The following is a 12,946-nucleotide window of genomic DNA, read 5'->3' on the forward strand; positions in this document are numbered from 1 at the left end:
ACTTGTCACCCCCAAACTGATGGACAAACTGAAGTAGTCAATAGAACATTGTCTACTATGCTTAGGGCTGTTTTGAAGAATAACAAGAAAATGTGGGAAGAATGCTTGCCTCATATTGAATTTGCTTATAATCGTTCATTGCATTCTACTACTAAGATGTGCCCTTTTGAAATTGTGTATGGTTTCCTACCTCGTGCACCTATTGATTTGTTGCCTCTTCCATCTTCGGAGAAGGTTAATTTTGATGCTAAAGAACGTTCTGAATTGATTTTAAAAATGCATGAGTTAACTAAGGAAAACATTGAGCGTATGAATGCTAAATATAAACTTGCTGGAGATAAGGGTAGAAAACATGTTGTGTTTGCACCTGGAGATCTTGTTTGGTTACATTTGCGTAAAGATAGATTTCCTAATCTGCGCAAATCAAAGCTAATGCCACGTGCTGATGGTCCTTTTAAGGTTTTAGAGAAAATAAATGATAATGCATATAAACTTGAGCTACCTGCAGATTTTGGGGTTAGTCCCACTTTTAACATTGCAGATTTGAAGCCTTATTTGGGTGAGGAAGATGAGCTTCCGTCGAGGACGACTTCATTTCAAGAAGGGGAGGATGATGAGGACATCAATACCATTGTTACACCCACAGCCCCTACTGTTACATATACTGGACCAATTACTAGAGCTCGCGCACGCCAATTAAATTACCAGGTACTTTCGTTTCTTGGTAATGATTCTAATGTTCATGAGATTATGATGCTGCCTAAATTGGATACATTTGTTTTGCTTTCAAATGAAGGGCCTAGCTTGGAGAAGGATGAACATTGGAGCAAGAACACGCATGGAGTTGATGGCATGCGCAAGGGGATCAAGAACGGAGTTACAAGTGATGATTTCAGGACTTTGAAGCCGCCATAAGGAGTGCATGAAGCCATGGACGAAATATACAAGATGCCACTTCATAATATTCGTCCATAGGCTATTCTAGGTGCTGCGTCACCTTATTAATGGGCCAGGCCCATGTAATTTCGAAATACTTAAGTATAGGCTATTTTTAGAGTCCGTATGTGTGGGGAAACAAGAGTTAGGGTTGGTTTCGGACCCCACCCTCAAGGGCCACGAAATTCCCCTCTCTTCCTCCATATATACAGCCCTTAGGGCGTCGTTTAGACTTTGGGTTTTGTTTAGATTAAAAGTTCGCCATAGCTGCAACTTCTCGTACTTCGTTTGTGTCCAATGACCAGACCTAGACGTCACAGAACCCCACCTTGATCAATAAAGCTTTCATCTTATATTCGCAATATCCAGATTGCAATCTCAGTTTCTTGCTTGTTCTTCGTTTTCTCGCAGGAAACAGGCCCTCGTGGTCAGGTTGATCGTGCTCCGGCGTGGTCAATATCCCGTCGGAAGTTGGTTTAGCGATTGCTAAGGCGCGACGTCTCGCACGTTCGTAGTCGGATCGTCAAGGTCGACTCCCACAGAAAACGATAGCCACCATCTCATCGAAACATCGGGACACCTTTGCCTCTATCACTAGGGTTAGTTTTAGGCTGCCTTGGGACGTCCTCCCACCTCCTTGGCCGCCACCCCTTGCTCCTATATAAGTAGATCCATCTAGTAGCTTTTTCCTTGGGATTTGTTTAGTTAAAAGTTAGCCATTGCAACTTCGTGTACTTCGTTTGTGTCCAACGACCAGACCAAGACCGCTTACGGATCCCCACCATTATCAATACTTCATATATATTTGCGATATTCAGATTGCTTTATCATATTCTTGCTCGTTCTTCGATTGCTTGCAGGAATAGACCTTCGTGGTCAGGCTGACCGTGCTTCCAGCATCGTCAGTAACCTCAGGAGATTGGTTTAGCGGTTGCTAAGGCGCAACGTCGTGCACGTTTGTAGTCGGATCGTCAAAGTCGTCTCCACCAAATCGATAGTTATCATCTCATCGAAAGATCGGGACCCTCGCCTCGTCTCCACCAAATCGATAGTTATCATCTCATTGAATTATCGGTTGCATCGTCGTGTCGAGTTGCTGGTCTTAGTGTCTAGTTCGTTTAGAGTTTCGAGTTCTGTTCACATTAGTCACGCCACCGCTGCATCATTATCTCTTCCGCTGTCCACCACCCATCCATCAATTTCCACCACGTGCTACCCACCATTCATTATCATAATAATAGTTGAGATCGTTCACATCTTCACTTGATCCAATCTACATCTTATCTAGTTTGTTTTGGAAAGAGGGAGAAAAAAAGAGAGAAAAAAACGAGAGAAAAAAACAGAAAAAAAAGTCAGAGAAAAAAAGGAGAGAAAGAAAAAAAAAGTGTGAGGAAAAAAAGAGAAAAAAAACAAAATTCTGATCTTTTTAGACTCAATCTCGTAGTTGAATTCGGATTGGAATCTGTTTTGTGCACTGTTCAGTAAAACAGCTTGGCTGTTGTTTCACATCATTATCTTTACTGCCGTTGTGATCTTCACTTATATCTTGCTGTCCAGAGCTACTTAGTATCCTTCATTGATGCTGGTTGTGCTACGACGTGACCTCATTAGTGTTCTAGGCTCGCGTCTCTAGTTCGGTCTAGCCTAGGACCAGCACAGTACCGTCGTTGAGCATTTATTCAACATTACATCTCTGAATTGATTATTGCTAATCTTTTGCTACCATATATAGCCAACCCAGCTCCACATATTTCTATACCGTGTATACGCACGTTCCCCTGGCAATCGCTTTACACAATCTTCGGAGCTATTTGACACCGCTGGTTGCCTGTCACCACCTGCCGCATGGTAAGAACTTGTAAGATATTGATATTTGCTTTACTGTGAGCACTTTACAACCACATCCTAGTAGTTCATAGGAACATTATTCTCGAATTTTGGTTCTTGTTTCTACTAATCATGACAGGTTCCAGAGATAGAAGTTCTTGGACGACGGACACATCTTCACCATCACGAGAGTTGGGACAACACACACAAGCATATGGTCAGGCTATCTCTTTACCATCATTTGAGGGTAGATTTAATCCTGCTATTTATCTAGCTTGGGAGCTTGAAGTAGAACAAGTTTTTAGTCACCATGATTTTTCTGAACTTGAGAGAGTACGAGCTACCATTAGAGCATTTACTGGTTTTGCTTCTGTTTGCTGGAGTGTACATTGTAAGAAAAACATTGATAACCAACCCACAACTTGGAAAGTTTTGAAAGCTGTAATGAGACAACAATTTTTTCCTCCTTACTATCGTCGTGAATTGCGTTGCAAATTGGAGCAATTAAAACAAGGCAGTAACAATGTTCATGCTTACTACCAAGAGTTCAAATCTTATATGCATCATTGTGACATAGAAGAATCTCAGGATGATACAATGAATAGATTTTTTGGTAGTTTGAACCATGATATTCAGGCAAGATTTCGGTATATTCCTCGTTGCATTACTGGTATGTATGTCCGTGCTTGTACCTTTGAGAGACAGATACAGGAGGATGCATTGGGTGACTACAACAACTACTATTCCAGTTCATGCTCACCATCGCCGGTTGGTTACTCCACTATTGCACCTACTAGAGCAGCCCCACCTCGGATTGTGAGCGCAATATCATCTCAAGAGTATGGTACGTTGTCAACGTCCGTACCTACATCAGCTTCATCTTTGCGAGGTAACAGTAAAGGTATTGATGATATAACTTCACATGAGAATGAAGCATGCCTAGTTAACTTGAATGCATCATGTGTTGAGTTACCTGTTGATTTGAGCACACCACCTATTTTAGAGACTCTTGTTACTGTCATGAATGCGTCATGTGATCAAACAACTGAAATATCAACAATTTTGAGTGCACCCATTGAATTAACTGTTGATGCAAAAGAACCAATGTTTAATCATTTTGATATGACCTCTAATCTTGATGATGATTCTGTGTCCAATGACTTATTGCATGTTTGCTTATTTAAGCATGTTGTAGCATGAAAATTTGATGCAAGTAAGGTTTATTCATCGAAGTTAGGATGGTTTAATGATGAACATTGCCAATCTTTTGAAGAGAATAAGAGCTTCACTTATATGTGCAAACTGAGTTCCAATATTTTCATGCCTTCTACTTCCTGTGATAATTTTTTGGCTTTAGATTTTATAAACAATGAAAGTTACTCATGTATACATGTGACATATGTGCAAAAATCAAGGGAAGTTAAAATGGATGACATATACATATACAACATGTACACCTTGTCTCTTTTGTTATCCACATTTCAGATTAAGCAATGCCGAGGACGGATTTATTTTCAAAAAGGGGAGGATGATGAGGACATGACTACCTTGGATACGACCAAAAATATTGCATACATGCATATTTGTCAGGTGATTTCTAATGCAAACTATTCAATAATCTATTTATGTTATCCAGAACAAAAATACTCCACACACTTTTGTGTTTTGTCTAATTGCAGGTGTATGGGACATTTGTACAATCCACATATGAAGACAAGGGAAAAGGAGAAGTTTAGGTTGTGTTCAAAAAGTCCTCTCACGTCACTTTTGGGCCAAGAGAAGATAGAGTCCAAGTCTCTCACGTTCTGGATTCAGATTCGGACTGCACAGACATACCTGACTCAAAACGCCAACAACTTTTTCATACGGACTCCGAATTGGGTGATTCTTTTTTTGTTGGAAACTAGATTTTGTGCTCTTTCCAACCCAATTGGATTCACCTTCAAATTCATGCAGAGCGTTGAGTTACGGACGAAACAATCTGACGTTGCAGCAGAATCCGAGTCAAACTACAAGCCCAAAGGTGTTGCATCACCTCCACTTGGGCCCATGAGCCTTGTACGACCTAGGGTTAGTTTTAGGCTGCCTTGGGACGTCCTCCCACCTCCTTGGCCGCCACCCCTTGCTCCTATATAAGTAGATCCATCTAGTAGCTTTTTCCTTGGGATTTGTTTAGTCAAAAGTTAGCCATTGCAACTTCGTGTACTTCGTTTGTGTCCAACGACCAGACCAAGACCGCTTACGGATCCCCACCATTATCAATACTTCATATATATTTGCGATATTCAGATTGCTTTATCATATTCTTGCTCGTTCTTCGATTGCTTGCAGGAATAGACCTTCGTGGTCAGGCTGACCGTGCTTCCAGCATCGTCAGTAACCTCAGGAGATTGGTTTAGCGGTTGCTAAGGCGCAACGTCGTGCACGTTTGTAGTCGGATCGTCAAAGTCGTCTCCACCAAATCGATAGTTATCATCTCATCGAAAGATTGGGACCCTCGCCTCGTCTCCATCAAATCGATAGTTATCATTTCATTGAATTATCGGTTGCATCATCGTGTCGAGTTGCTGGTCTTAGTGTCTAGTTCGTTTAGAGTTTCGAGTTCTGTTCACATTAGTCACGCCACCGCTGCATCATTATCTCTTCCGCTGTCCACCACCCATCCATCAATTTCCACCACGTGCTACCCACCATTCATTATCATAATAATAGTTGAGATCGTTCACATCTTCACTTGATCCAATCTGCATCTTATCTAGTTTGTTTTGGAAAGAGGGAGAAAAAAAGAGAGAAAAAAACGAGAGAAAAACAGAAAAAAAAGTCAGAGAAAAAAAGGAGAGAAAGAAAAAAAAAGTGTGAGGAAAAAAAAGAGCAAAAAAACAAAATTCGGATCTTTTTAGACTCAATCTCGTAGTTGAATTCGGATTGGAATCTGTTTTGTGCACTGTTCAGTAAAACAGCTTGGCTGTTGTTTCACATCATTATCTTTACTGCCGTTGTGATCTTCACTTATATCTTGCTGTCCAGAGCTACTTAGTATCCTTCATTGATGCTGGTTGTGCTACGACGTGACCTCATTAGTGTTCTAGGCTCGCGTCTCTAGTTCGGTCTAGCCTAGGACCAGCACAGTACCGTCGTTGAGCGTTTATTCAACATTGCATCTCTGAATTGATTATTGCTAATCTTTTGCTACCATATATAGCCAACCCAGCTCCACATATTTCTACACCGTGTATACGCACGTTCCCCTGGCAATCGCTTTACACAATCTTCGGAGTTATTTGACACCGCTGGTTGCCTGTCACCACCTGCCGCATGGTAAGAACTTGTAAGATATTGATATTTGCTTTACTGTGAGCACTTTACAACCACATCCTAGTAGTTCATAGGAACATTATTCTCGAATTTTGGTTCTTGTTTCTACTAATCATGACAGGTTCCAGAGATAGAAGTTCTTGGACGACGGACACATCTTCACCATCACGAGAGTTGGGACAACACACACAAGCATATGGTCAGGTTATCTCTTTACCATCATTTGAGGGTAGATTTAATCTTGCTATTTATCTAGCTTGGGAGCTTGAAGTAGAACAAGTTTTTAGTCACCATGATTTTTCTGAACTTGAGAGAGTACGAGCTACCATTAGAGCATTTACTGGTTTTGCTTCTGTTTGCTGGAGTGTACATTGTAAGAAAAACATTGATAACCAACCCACAACTTGGAAAGTTTTGAAAGCTGTAATGAGACAACAATTTTTTCCTCCTTACTATCGTCGTGAATTGCGTTGCAAATTGGAGCAATTAAAACAAGGCAGTAACAATGTTCATGCTTACTACCAAGAGTTCAAATCTTATATGCATCATTGTGACATAGAAGAATCTCAGGATGATACAATGAATAGATTTTTTGGTGGTTTGAACCATGATATTCAGGCAAGATTTCGGTATATTCCTCGTTGCATTACTGGTATGTATGTCCGTGCTTGTACCTTTGAGAGACAGATACAGGAGGATGCATTGGGTGACTACAACAACTACTATTCCAGTTCATGCTCACCATCGCCGGTTGGTTACTCCACTATTGCACCTACTAGAGCAGCCCCACCTCGGATTGTGAGCGCAATATCATCTCAAGAGTATGGTACGTTGTCAACGTCCGTACCTACATCAGCTTCATCTTTGCGAGGTAACAGTAAAGGTATTGATGATATAACTTCACATGAGAATGAAGCATGCCTAGTTAACTTGAATGCATCATGTGTTGAGTTACCTGTTGATTTGAGCACACCACCTATTTTAGAGACTCTTGTTACTGTCATGAATGCGTCATGTGATCAAACAACTGAAATATCAACAATTTTGAGTGCACCCATTGGATTAACTGTTGATGCAAAAGAACCAATGTTTAATCATTTTGATATGACCTCTAATCTTGATGATGATTCTGTGTCCAATGACTTATTGCATGTTTGCTTATTTAAGCATGTTGTAGCATGAAAATTTGATGCAAGTAAGGTTTATTCATCGAAGTTAGGATGGTTTAATGATGAACATTGCCAATCTTTTGAAGAGAATAAGAGCTTCACTTATATGTGCAAACTGAGTTCCAATATTTTCATGCCTTCTACTTCCTGTGATAATTTTTTGGCTTTAGATTTTATAAACAATGAAAGTTACTCATGTATACATGTTACATATGTGCAAAAATCAAGGGAAGTTAAAATGGATGACATATACATATACAACATGTACACCTTGTCTCTTTTGTTATCCACATTTCAGATTAAGCAATGCCGAGGACGGATTTATTTTCAAAAAGGGGAGGATGATGAGGACATGACTACCTTGGATACGACCAAAAATATTGCATACATGCATATTTGTCAGGTGATTTCTAATGCAAACTATTCAATAATCTATTTATGTTATCCAGAACAAAAATACTCCACACACTTTTGTGTTTTGTCTAATTGCAGGTGTATGGGACATTTGTACAATCCACATATGAAGACAAGGGAAAAGGAGAAGTTTAGGTTGTGTTCAAAAAGTCCTCTCACGTCACTTTTGGGCCAAGAGAAGATAGAGTCCAAGTCTCTCACGTTCTGGATTCAGATTTGGACTGCACAGACATACCTGACTCAAAACGCCAACAACTTTTTCATACGGACTGCGAATTGGGTGATTCTTTTTTTGTTGGAAACTAGATTTCGTGCTCTTTCCAACCCAATTGGATTCACCTTCAAATTCATGCGGAGCGTTGAGTTACGGACGAAACAATCTGACGTTGCAGCAGAATCCGAGTCAAACTACAAGCCCAAAGGTGTTGCATCACCTCCACTTGGGCCCATGAGCCTTGTACGACCTAGGGTTAGTTTTAGGCTACCTTGGGACGTCCTACCACCTCCTTGGCCGCCACCCCTTGCTCCTATATAAGTAGATCCATCTAGTAGCTTTTTCCTTGGGATTTGTTTAGTCAAAAGTTAGCCATTGCAACTTCGTGTACTTCGTTTGTGTCCAACGACCAGACCAAGACCGCTTACGGATCCCCACCATTATCAATACTTCATATATATTTGCGATATTCAGATTGCTTTATCATATTCTTGCTCGTTCTTCGATTGCTTGCAGGAATAGACCTTCGTGGTCAGGCTGACCGTGCTTCCAGCATCGTCAGTAACCTCAGGAGATTGGTTTAGCGGTTGCTAAGGCGCAACGTCGTGCACGTTTGTAGTCGGATCGTCAAAGTCGTCTCCACCAAATCGATAGTTATCATCTCATCGAAAGATCGGGACCCTCGCCTCTATCACAACGTGAGCGACATTTTCAATGTCAAGGACCTTTCACCCTACCATAGTGATGAAGAATTTGATCCGAGGTCGGATCTTCCCCAAGGGAGGGGAGATGATGCGGAGCATCCCAAGGTCATCCCCATGGACCTACCATCGTCTCACCAAGTGCCTAGCGGACCCATGACACGAGCACGTGCAGGAGCTCTCGAAACCGAGGTGACATCTCTCCTCTCACAAGTTCACTTCAATGCACATGAGACATGGCTACTACCTCAAACAGAGACATTATGCATACTCAGGTATCACGGAGTTAGCCATGAAGAAGCTAAGGAGCAAGGAGAATCAGAAGAGGAAGATGGACGTGAAGAAGAAGAGATGCGGAAGAAGTTACAGGCTTCGGACGACCGACCAAGACCGGACGTCCGACGATCTACAGGCTCCGGACGACCGACCAAAACCGGACGTCCGACGACCTCCAGGATCCGGACGTCCGACCTTCTCCGAAAGACCGACACACCTACACCCTAGCCAAAACTACAGAATTCCAAAGCCCTACGGATGACCGACGCCCGGACGACCGACCCTGACCGAACGTCCGACCGAAGCACACCCGAGCCGATTCTATGAACGTCCGACGAACACCGGACGTCCGGACCCTCCTGAGCCTCCGGACGATCGGTGACTCCCGGACGTCCGACGCCTGTGTGCTGTTATGATGTAGACCGAACCTCGTGGCGAGATTTGATCCGTCGTTGCGGCCCGACCTTTCACGACACTCCACCACCAATAGCAGTAACCTCTCGCCCGCGCACGCGATGTACACGATGTAGAGGGTTTGAACCTTGCGGCTTAGCATGAGAAAACCAATCTCAACGATGGCACTCACGCGCAAAAACAATTTCTACAAAGAAATCGCAACACAGAGGTTTTCTAAAGATTCCTCTAAAACTTGATACGGGTGTCTACCCTTAAAAACACATAGTGTCTATTTAATAAAATAACCTCCTTTACAATGAACGCATCATGGCTTTATATATTAGCCAATCCATCTAACTTGAGCAACAAACCGAACTATTCATCAATTGATATCTCTCACGGCTAAACATAAAAGGAAACTAAATTCTGTTGTAGGTTTGTGCGTCTTCTCTGATTGCATGGCAGGTGGACCCCATCCAATTTCCTTGAAGGAAAGAAGACTCCATGCGCTGCATCTTCTACATGTTCCTCCCTGATACGTCTCTTTGCCTGGCAAGAATAAATATAAAAATCTAAATTGCATTGATTTCCTTTTAAACCAGCGTACAACGCCTCTATATCTCCGATTAGAATATTCCCTTGTAAACTCATCCATACGTACAACCTTGTGGCCTAAGTATGCACGGCTCAAGGACTAGTAAGGTATGCAAGCTCAAGAGATCCATTTATGGGTTGAGGCAAGCATCTCGGAGCTGGAACATTCGTTTTGATGAGGTCGTCACTGGTTTTGGCTTCATCAAAAGCGAAGAGGACTCTTGTTTATACAAGAAGTTAAGTGGGAGCTCGATAGTGTTTTTGATCTTGTATGTGGATGACATACTACTGATCGGAAATGATATTTCGATGCTGAACTCGGTCAAGGAGTCATTGAATGGCAAGTTTTCAATGAAGGACCTTGGTGAGGCAATGTACATTTTAGGCATTAAGATCTATAGAGATAGATCAAGGAGGCTGCTCGGCTTAAGCCAGAGCACGTACATAGATAATGTGTTGAAGCGGTTCAACATGAGTGAGGCAAAGAAAGGGTTCTTGCCACTCTCACATGGTATAAGGATAAGCGAGACTCAGAGTCCTTCGACATCTGATGAGCGAAGCAGGGTGAGTAGGATTCCATATGCCTCGGCAATCGGATCCATCATGTATGCCATGATATGTACGCGGCCTGATGTTGCTTTTGCAATAAGCCTAACAAGTAGATACCATGCCAACCCAGGTGAGAGTCACTGGGCAGCGGTAAAGACTATTTTCATGTACCTGAAAAGGACTAAAGAGATGTTCCTAGTTTATGGAGGTGAGGAAGAGCTCGTCGTAAGGGGTTACGCCGATGCTTGTTTCCAAACTGATAGAGATGATTGTCGATCACAGTCCGGATTCGTGTACGTCATGAATGGAGGAGCGGTGAGCTGGATGAGTTCCAAGCAAGATACGATGGCCGATTCTACTACAGAAGCCGAATACATTGCGGCTTGTGAAGCTGCAAAGGAAGGTGTTTGGATCCGGAACTTTCTGGATGATCTTGGTATTTTCCCAGCCTCGGTAAAACCGTTGGACCTTTATTGTGATAATTCTAGTGCCATCGCACAAGCCAAGGAGCCGAGGAATCACCACAAGGTCAGACACATAGATCGGAAATATCACCTGATACGAATGATCGTAAAGAGTGGTGATGTAGAGTTATGCAAAATTCACACGGATGCAAATGTTGTGGATCCGTTGACTAAGCCGCTTCCACAACCCAAGCATGAGGGGCACGTTAGAGCTATGGGCATTCGTTGTCTATTTGATTAACTCTAGTGCAAGTGGGAGACTGTTGGAGATATGCCCTAGAGGCAATCATGTATGATGATATTACCTATGTGTTTATGAATAAAGATAGTCCTTGGACATTATCAATGATGTGTATCAGCAAGTACGTGACTTGTTTGTGGGACTATGCATTGTATGATGACTATCCGAAAAGGTCCCTAGTCGAAAGGGCTGTATGGACGGGCAGCCAACTAGACTAGCATATGACACGGTCGATGGCTTGGTCTCACTAGCCATGGAGCATTGGATGCTAACCAGATAATATGGACAAGGAAGGATCTGGTCGGATTCGATGTAGTCGGATCCGAGTCGAGATAAGGTCCAAGTCGGACAGACCCAATTGTGAGACGCAGCGATATGTCATCTGTGAGTCTCTAGTACAACATATGTTCTATGTCCTAAGACCTGAGCTCACGCATGTACTCGGGATGGTGACAGACTTGCTTTGGGCCGACCAAACGCTACTACGGAACTGGGTAGTTATAAAGGTAGGTTTCGGGTTTGTCCAGAACCATGCTGCGAGACATGGTCGAGCGAGATGGGATTTGCCCCTCCGATCAGGAGAGATATACTCTGGGCCCCTTGTGTGATCCGACCAGGATAAGCATGGCCATGCGACAAGGATTATGAGATAATCCGGTTTGTGGTCGGCATCATTGGAACGAGAAAGAGGTCGGGCTAGCACAAGGATGGCAGACTCGCCTTGAGCTCGACAACATATATCGTGTGGCAAAAGGAATGGAAGTGTGATGTACAGGTTCGCTAACCAGCTTCATAGTCTTCTTGGTGTTCGGCATGCCTTGCTAGAGGCCGCTACCAACCATGCAGTTCGGAGGTGATCCGAACTGCGACCAAGCCGACTTGAACCTACGAGGTTGGATCCGAGGACACTGGTCAGATGTGATCCGAACTGTATTCGGATTGTGGCCGAGTAGACTTATGGGCTTTAGGGTCTGTGCGAGGCCCAATTGTTGAGCCCGTGACGGGCCCCTATATATATAGTGGAGGTGCCGCACACTCACGCGGCTGATCGTTTCGGCGCTGTCACTAGGGTTTGCATGTGTTGCGAATAGACACCTCCACTCGCCGCTGGTTGTGTGATCGGACCTAGCAATCCGCTACACGACGTTCCTCCTGCACGCGCGGATACCGTTAGAGGCGGTGCACTTGCGCCGCTCCGGCGAACCTGTACGTGGGAACCGACCACCGGCTGTATGAGGGAGATCGGACGAGGAGGAGACGATCCACGCGGACGCGCTGCCCCAACTCTTCTTCCGCTGCACGGCACTGCGCGTCTAGTGGTAATGAATTTTGATCCATCTCCCGTAGCATGTTCTTGGTTGTTCTGCGCGTAGGAATTATTTATTTGCAGTCGACGCACCCTACCGTAGATCCCAACAAAGTTCTCATCAAAGTCATACGGCTTCTCCAACACCCAAGCTTGAATGACTCCAACACCATCTACCAAGCCTTCTACAAGCTCCAAGGAAACTTCGACTACTCCAAGTCATCCTACTACAAGCAACTTCAAGCCGAGAGCTTCATCATCATCAGCCCCCATCGATGAGACCGTCAAGACGAGTTCCTTCAAATGCTTCACATGCGGAGGCCGAGGCCACAAGTCCTATGAGTGCACCAACAAGCGGACCATGATTGATGAGGACATCAATACCATTGTTACACCCACAGCCCCTACTGTTACATATACTGGACCAATTACTAGAGCTCGCGCACGCCAATTAAATTACCAGGTACTTTCGTTTCTTGGTAATGATTCTAATGTTCATGAGATTATGATGCTGCCTAAATTGGATACATTTGTTTTGCTTACA

Source organism: Triticum urartu, chromosome 2A (assembly GCF_056163025.1).
Source record: "Triticum urartu cultivar PI428250 chromosome 2A, HENAU_Tu73, whole genome shotgun sequence".
Taxonomy (NCBI): domain Eukaryota; kingdom Viridiplantae; phylum Streptophyta; class Magnoliopsida; order Poales; family Poaceae; genus Triticum; species Triticum urartu.